Consider the following 9,221-nt stretch of genomic DNA (forward strand, 5'->3'; position numbering starts at 1 on the left):
GGGGGGAGGGGGGGAGGGAGAGGGTGGTGGGGTTATGGACATTGGGGAGGGTATGTGATATGGTGAGTGCTGTCAAGTGTGTAAACCTGGTGATTCACAGACCTGTACCCCTGGGGCTAATAATACATTATATGTTTATAAAAAATAAAAAAAATAAAAATAATCAGTACAGTGTATTGTATATTTAGGTCTCTGCTCTTTGATTATCTTTTCTAAATACTTTCATATTTTTTTATTAGTGAAAAATGAAAAAAAATTGTTAAAAATGACAAAATCTTAAAATCTCCCTTTGGAAAAGTTTTAATTGTTGAATGTTAAAGATTACAATTAAAGTCCTCTTATTTTTACTTGCACTTAACTTGCAAAAAGTTTAACATCAAATGTTTTGAATGGCTGTAATTATAAATTTAGCAAGTGTTAAATATATACATATATACATATATATATGTCTCTTGTTTGAAGTTTCATTTCTACTCAGACTTCCCCTTGTTATCCATTCCATCACCACCTCTGCATATTTCAACTAATCATATGATCCTTCCTTCTTTTGCCCATGTTGGTTTAGCACCTGAATCTAGTGAAATGTAGATTAATCCTGGTTCCCTGAAGACCTGGAGCTTCTAAACTGTCAACTTCAATAGTTAAGCAAAACTTGGTCGGGGGGTTTCTACAGAGCACAGTATTATTACTCACTTCATTTATTCAGTAGAGCTGAGCAATAATACATAAAGAAAATACATGTGAACTATTGATCATCTTCTGTTTCCTTAACTCTACCACTAGATAGTGAAATGTCTCTTTATTTCTCTCTCTCATCCTCCTCCTGCTCTTCTCCCATCTGTTGCTCACCATGCTACCTATTGTCACTTCAACACCAGAAACATTTTCTACACTTTCATTCAGACTCTTTCTTCTTCCTGGAATAACTTTCTCATATTTTCCTAGAAAAAAAAAATCATTCAAAGTCCAATTTTAATGTCTACTTTAAAGGATGAAACTTTCTATATCCTATTAGACCTAACTGATCCCTTCTCCATTTAGAACTGTATAGGACTTTATGCACTAATGTCAGAGGACATTCCCCAAGCTTCATTTGTTTTTGTTTTGTTTTGTTTTTGTTTTTGTTTTCACTCACAAACTATAAGCTTTTGGGGAATAAAGGTAGCATTTTACTTGTGATTGTTTCTGGAGCAGCGCTTTGCACATTGTGGGCACCAAACTTTTTTTTTTTTTTTTAGAAATTGTGGTAACATTTTCTTTCAGCTGAAGTACAATGAACTCTATTTACTGTGAGAAATTTAAGCAGGGATTCTACCATATTTCAAACTGTCATTTTGTAAAGCAGAGCACTTCTTATACCAAAGGAACAAACTTAAAGTTCACAATAATTATAGCAAGAAAAGCAATAAAAGTGAAAATATTTTAATTAAATATGGTAATTGCTTAGGACTGAAATAAAATAAGATATTCCTAGTTATGGTGAGATTAAGCAAACTGATTCCCAGATAGATTCTACCATTGTGTGGTCTCAGGATTAGGTTATATAGACCTTTCATCTTCTTTTCTGTTTTTTTTTTTTAAAGAGTGCATTATATACCTCCCTCCCCCATTTTTTGCTCAATGTCTGCAAAATCTGACCTTCATTTATGCATTCAAGAAAAAGTCTTAAATACTTATGCTGTGTTAGATTACCTGAGTAAGACCTCCCATCCTTGCCTTCCATTTGAAGTCTAATAGAAATAACAGTAATAGCAGGTAGACTATAGGGACTATGAGAATAGTTCCAAATGTAGAAGAAATACTGGACTGTGTGAATGGCAGAGAGATGCCACTTTAACTGACAGTTTTTCTTCATTGTTTCCATAATGTGAGAAAATGCAGTCACTTTAGGTCTTAGTTTTGTGTTTCTTCTCCATTAGTAAATGGCTTCCCTATTTCTAGTGAAGCTCATGTTGCTTTTTGAGATGAATTCTATGGGAAATCTGAGTCTGAGGAAGTTGTTCCGAGATTGTTGTGTAAGTGGCTCCCCTCCCCTCCAACTCTCTATTCTACCACATATTGCTACAATAAGTTTCACTACAGTATTTGGGTGTTTATTCAAACAGATGAAAGATACAGTCGAAAGTACCCATGTTGCTCAGAAAGGTAGGCATGGGCTTCTCAAGTTTCTTTTACTCCATTCCATTACTCCCAGTTCGATGTCTTGAAAGGCTTCTTTCATGTACCTTGAAGGCCACCAACATTTCTTATTTTCTTTCTACTTCTGGCCACTCCCTTTCAGTCTCTTTCTTTATCTGGTTTCTTCCCATGTTCTTTTTCTTTCTTTACTTATTACTTTCCTTACTTTACTTTACTTTACTTTTCTCTGCGTTTTCCTTTCCTTCTTCCTTCCTTCTTTCCTTTCTTTCTTCTTCTTCTTCTTTTTTTTTTTTTTTCCCAAATGTTGGCATTACCCAGGATTCAATTTTGGGCCACTTCTCTTTTTTATCTATATTCACTCCCTGGGTGATCTCATCCTGGCTCATGAGTTTAAATGTCATCTTTATGCTGATGACTCACAAATTAAATTCCAATTTTACACCTACCCTCTGAATACCAGCCCCATACTCACTTGGCTATTTAATAGGTATCTTGACCTAATCAGATATCCTGAATCCCAACAAGCCTACTCCTCCTCTACTTTTTGCTCATTAAAAAAAAAAAAAAAAAAAAATTTAGGTCTGGGGCATCTGGGTGGTTCAGTCCACTGAGTGTCTGACTCTTGACCTCAGCTCAGGTCTTAATCTCGGGGTTGTATGTTCAAGCCCTGAGTTGTATGTTCAAGCTGGGCATGGATCCTGCTTTAAAAAAAAAAAAATGAGCTTCCATTCACATATCTGTTTAAAGCCAAGTTTTCTTTTCTCTCTTTTCCCATATTCAATCCTTTGACAAATCTGTTGACTCAACCTTCAAAATAATTTGAGTCTGACTTCTCCTCATCTCTCCATTAATACTTTGCTCAAAGCCCCATCATCTCTTGAGTAGATGATTTGTCATAGTCCATGAACTGCGCTTCGATTTCTATTGTTGCCCCACTTAAATCTGTTTTCAGGGTAAGCCTGGTGGTGGGTATTAAGGAGGGCACGTATTGCATGGAGCACTGGGTGTGGTGCATAAACAATGAATCTTGGAACACTGAAAAAATAAAATTAAAAAAAAAAGAATAATCCTATTAAACTAGTGAGAACAGTTTCATTCCACTGTTCAAAGTCTTATGATTGCCCAGCCCAGTTAGGTTAAGATCAGATCCTTACCAAGGCATCTAAAGGCTTCCACATTCATTGCACCCAAGTTCTTCTGACCTCCCTGCTCCTGCATGCTGCTGCCTTAGAACCCATATACTTGCTCTTCTCTCTGTCTGCAGTGCTACTCCCTAGATATCTGCATGGCTTGCTTCCTCTCCCTGCTCATGCTCTGATTCAAAGAAGACTTCTTTGACTACCAGATCTAAATTTGCCAGACTCTTCCTCCCTCTCCTACACAGATTCTCATTATCTTGCTTCTCTGTTTATTTCCCTTCATTGCCCATTAGGACAATTTACATTTTACTTTATTATTTCCTTTTTTTTATTATCTACCTCTTCCTGCTGGGATACTATATTCCACCAAGGCATAGATTTTACATGTTTAATTCATTCCCTCATGCTAGCATCTGGAATAGTCCCTGTTACATGGTAGGTATTCAAATATTGTTGCATAAGCAAATGAATATGAAGCTATCAGGAGAGTATAATCACTGCAACTAATCTATCTGGTAATAAATGGAAATGTCTGTCTGTAAGAGGTCTGTGGAGACCCATTTCTTACAGTACATTCACCACCATGTTGCCTCTTTTCTTCCCTTCCCATATATTTTAACCAAATGTATACCTAAAGCTTAATGAGACAGAAAAAAGAGAAGGAAAGAAAGAAGGATTTGCAGAAAAAAAGGTAGAGAAGGAGCAATGATTTTTAATAGACTAGTTGGCTTATACTACCAGATGAAAATAATCTTTAAAAATTTTTCTGTTTAATTTATTCTTTAAGGGGACATTCAACTAGGTTTAAACAATACTACAATATATTCCAAAAATATTGGGCAAGTTATTAAGTGGGTATATCTTCATTTCCATGCCTTCATTTTCTAGTCAGGACTATGCATTGTCACTAATAAACTCAATGTAAAACTAATAACAGGGATTTGGAACTCGGCTATTCCTCTAGCTGAGCCCACTTCTTCATCTGTAAAATGGCAGATAAAACCAGTACCTACCTCTCTGGTTTTCTCTGAAGATTAAATTAGTTAATATTTATAGAGCTCTTAAAATAGTGTCTGGAACAATTTAGTGCTGCATTTTTTGAATTACACAATTAAATTAAAAGTATCCAAAACTTTATATTTAGTCCCATTGCTCCATCAATCTTAGAAGCTCTGGGAAATTTGGTTCACTTGGATTTGCTTATTTAAAGAAAAAAACTATGTATAGTAATTCCATGCATCCTAAAAATATTTGGGCAATCCAGTTTTCTGGCTTTCAGACAACTCTCAGATGCTTCATGATGAATGGGAGGTTGGATAATTGGGAAGAATTCCTGATGGCCTGGAATGTTTGCTTTACTCTGTTTTACTATTAATCTGTAACCATAACATATGCCTTTAGATTTGCTTCATTTTATGAAGATTAAACAAGATAATGGAAAAGCATTTTCCATTTTTATTTATTTATTTATTTATTATTTTATTTATTTATTATTTGTATGTCAAAGTTTTATTTATTTATTATTTGTATGTCAATACAAAGTATTGAGTTTTATTTATTTATTTATTATTTATTTTTATTTATTTATTATTTTATTTATAGTTTTATTTATTTATTATTTGTATGTCAAAGTAATAGCCATCTACAGAGCCTTCACCTTGGTCTCTCAGAGGTAGCTCTACATCAAGGGAAAAATAAATGGTATAAAAATACAATTTTTTACTTGGGATATTTTAGATCAGCCTAGAAATTATAAGTTATGGAAAAATCAATACATCCTCCACAGTACTTTTTATGATACAAATTAATTGATTTGAACTCCACAACTTTCACAACTATCACCTGACACTTTGCTAAGCACCTTCATATATATAACCTCATTGGAATCTCACAATAATACCATGAGGCAGGATTGACCACCATAATTTTGCCCATTTTATATATGAAGAAACTGAGATGTGGGGAACTCAGGTAATTTGCCCAACTCATTTGGCTCTTAAAAGATCAAGTTAGGGGGCGCCTGGGTGGCTCAGTGGGTTAGGCCGCTGCCTTCGGCTCAGGTCATGATCTCAGAGTCCTGGGATCAAGCCCCACGTCAGGCTCTCTGCTCAGCGGGGAGCCTGCTTCCTCCTCTCTCTCTGCCTGCCTCTCTGCCTGCTTGTGATCTCTGTCAAATAAATAAATAAAATCTTAAAAAAAAAAAAAAAGATCAAGTTAGGACCAGGATTTGACATTTACTCTGACTTTTACTTTCTTTCTACTTAACATTCTATCTTACTCTTAAGAGATTTAGGAATAAAAAAAGATTATGGATTTTCATGGAAAAGACTGAGTATTCTGCAGATAAGTTGGGTTGTTTACATGTGGCAGGAGGTGACTGGAGGAGGGAAGTGTATCCAAACATTTTGTAGGCATCCACTATCAATGGCCACTGTAGTTGTATTCTTCCTGACTGTTTGTCACCCTCATCAAAAATAAAGATGCAGGTAAAAGCTTGAGATGGAGTCTGAAAAGATGTAGCCTCCAAGGCAGTACTTTGAGGTAAAATGGGATTAGGACACCCTAATTGTTGAGGATGTCCTTGGTGGCCCCAGTTCTTGGCTGGGGTAAATATTGCTCTCAGGAAATGTAGGACATCATAAGATTGGAGAGAAGAGGGTGTTTCCCAGCTTGTCTTAGAGAGAACTGAGACTGATTTGCACACCATCTGCCCATAACCTCCCTCACTAGAAACTCTTGTCAGAGAGGCATGGAGGGGTGGGTGTTCCTCTTTCCTTTCAATTCCCCTGAGGCTGCAGTTTCATGACCTCATATTTTAATCTTCTAGGACTACTTCAAATGCTCCTTTAACCTAGTGTCCCCTTTATAGGTATATGGGAGAGGGAAAGAAGAAACACCCATTGAGCTACTCAACAGTGACTCTGGAGAGTGTTCAGAAACCTCAAAAAAAGGGAGATAAAGTATCAAAAGAAAGTGGCAAGAACCAGACCTAGAGAAGAGGTTGCCTAGTGCTTGCCTCTACCCCCCTCCCTGGGACAGGTCTTGTCCTCGTGCACTCTTTCTGTGTTCTGGGACATTCTCAGTGCTGAGACTCAGGCTTCAAAGATGTTACCTTCCTTTGGGCAAAGAAGCATCTAACCGCATTGGATGTAGGAGACTATTAGTACAGAAGAGCATTCACAGATATTAGGAAGCCAGCAAGAACCAATGGAAGCTCAAGAAGATTTGTGTTAGGAGCTCAGAGAAATAGGGGTTGGTTGGAAGAAGAGTCTGGGCAGGAGGAGCTGTACACCCAGGCAGATGGAAATGGAAGGGGGACCTGAAGTTGAAATTGAGGCATGTGACAAAATGTGTGTGGCTGAGCTCATCTGCATGAAATAGGTTCCCATTCTCTTCAAAAAGAGGCAACATTTAATTTTCAGTTTGTGCCTATCATGTACCTTTCAAGTCAAAATAGAAATAAAATACTTGCATGATTATTTAGAACTGATGTATATTGATGTAAATTGAATATACTTATCCATATGAAATGTTCATCATTTCAAAGTCTGAGGTTGACCAATACCACGTATTTAAAAAAAAAAAAAAAATGCCCAGATCTAAGAGCTGTCTTGTGCAAAATGGTAGATACTTGCCATGCTTGCCTATTAAGAGCTTAAAGTGTGACTCACTACTCCAAAATGAGATGTGCTACAAATATCATTGCATACTAGATTTTAAAAATTTAGTATGCATCAAAGAATGTAAATATCTCATGTTTTAATTAATTGCATGTTGAAATAATATTTTGAATGTACTGGGTAAAATAAAATGCATAAGAATTAATTTAATCCAACTCTTCTTTGAATGTGACTGCTAGAGAGTTTAAATTTACATATGTGGTTCATAATATATTTCTAGTAGACAGTGCTCCTCTTGAGCCTGATTCTGTTATTTATTTGCAGTGCATGCTTAGGGAAGTTAGTTAGCTTCTCTGTACCTCCAATTCCTCAACTATTGAGAAATTGAGTTGTGGAGATGAAATAATTTGGTACATGAAAAGTCTTTGGAGGAATATCTGGGATATAGAAAATTCAGCTATTATCATCTATCATCTATTGGCTGTAACTTTGTTACATCAAATACATGCATATTTGTATGTGCAACACAGAATGTGACAGAAGCATTAAAAAATACCTAGTGTTTTTATCTTAGTTTTATTTCTGTTGTTCCCTACCAACCTCTCTCTCTTTCTTTCTTCTTCTTTAATTTTCTTCTTTTCCTTCATTTTCATCTTTTTTTGTGAGTTTCAGTGAACTACAATTAGAAATCAGGGATAACTCTTACTTAAGGGAAGGACTGAGTGGGGATGTGTTTCTGTATTTCTAGCTAACTGTTTTGCTGATAGTTGGAATGATTATAATTTAATTCTTTTTCAAAATAGTTTCACAATCTTTTTAAAAAATGTGAACTCCCATAAAGCATCCTTGTTTTGTGACTTCCAACAGGAAACTCACAATGCAGGGTCCAGAAGGTAGGGCGGATATTTTAGTATAAACAGACAAAAGTTTTTGTTTGTTTATGTTTACTGTAAATAAGAAGAAATTACACTGGAATTAGTGACTTGTTTAATTAGAATCTACAGCTTATTTGTGTTTGTTTGCTTTGGCTAGTTTCTTCTTTTAAACTACTTTTAATTTCCTTGGAAGTGAACCTAAAACCCACAACACGTGGACACTTCTAAAGACGGGGAAAATCCAAAAACTGTGGTGAAATTGGAAGACTGTGATTACAAAGAAAAAGAGGAAATAGAAAAATTGCATTTGGTCTGTTTAAGGGACTTGATAGGCTATCAAGAATATGATATGTTACTCAAGAATTGCTTGCACAAATAGAAATCTATCCACATAACCCTGGGATATATAAGCAGGAGTAGAATAATAGGAGAGTTCCTCTTTTATGTGATATGTACCATTGTTCCAATGTTTTTTAAGGGAATGACCTTAATTTTTGGCTCCATAATTTAAAATGAATGTGATGAATATAGAGAAAATGGTAAAAATTATCAAAAGATTTGAAAATGAAATATCTGATACCAGAGAATTTTAACACAGAGTTTTTAACCCCTATGTAAAAGAAAACAATACAGGGGCACCTGGGTGGTTCAGTTGGTTAAGCAATGGACTCTTGACTCTTGATTTTGGCTCAGGTCATAATCTCACGGTCCTGAGACGGAATCCCGTGTTGTCTCCATGGTGGGCGTGGAGCCAGGTTAAGAGTCTCTCTCTCCCTCCCTGTCTGCCCCTTCCCTCCTCTTGCTCTCTTTCTCTCTCCCTCTTTAAAAACAAGCAAATAAACAAAAATATAGAGTTTTTAATCTGGAAGAAGGATGAGTGACAATCTACCAAAGTGGGAAATGACAAATGAGCCTGAGACAGTGAGGGTAATTATCATGTGATAATCTCAGTTGAATCTCTATGTGAGTATCCACTTTCAGCCATGTGCTGTCTTAATTGACACCATTTTATTTTTGGACATTTTTATTTTTTATTTTTTTATTTTTTTTTAAAGATTTTATTTATTTGACAGACAGAGGTCACAAGTAGGCAGAGAGGCAGGCAGAGAGAGAGGGGGAAAGCAGGCTCCCTGCTGAGCAGAGAGTCCGATGCGGGGCTCGATCCCAGGACCCTGGGATCATGACCTGAGCCAAAGGCAGAGGCTTTAATTCACTGAGCCACCCAGGTGCCCCTATTTTTGGACATTTTTAAAGAAGGGGGATACAGATCTCCTTCTTCTGTGTGCCCACAATACCCTATGCATCTCTTGAAAGTGCTCTGCCCTCTGTGTCATGACTTTCAACTTATGTGTGGTCTCTTCAGATCTCCAAGGACAGGGAATCAAGGCTTCTTAGTCTATACCATCCCAGAACCGGGCAATGTCTTTGGCATATAGCAGTACCTTCTT

This window comes from Enhydra lutris, unplaced genomic scaffold (assembly GCF_002288905.1).
Source record: "Enhydra lutris kenyoni isolate GAN:26980312 unplaced genomic scaffold, ASM228890v2 scaffoldscaffold25, whole genome shotgun sequence".
Lineage (NCBI taxonomy): Eukaryota > Metazoa > Chordata > Mammalia > Carnivora > Mustelidae > Enhydra > Enhydra lutris.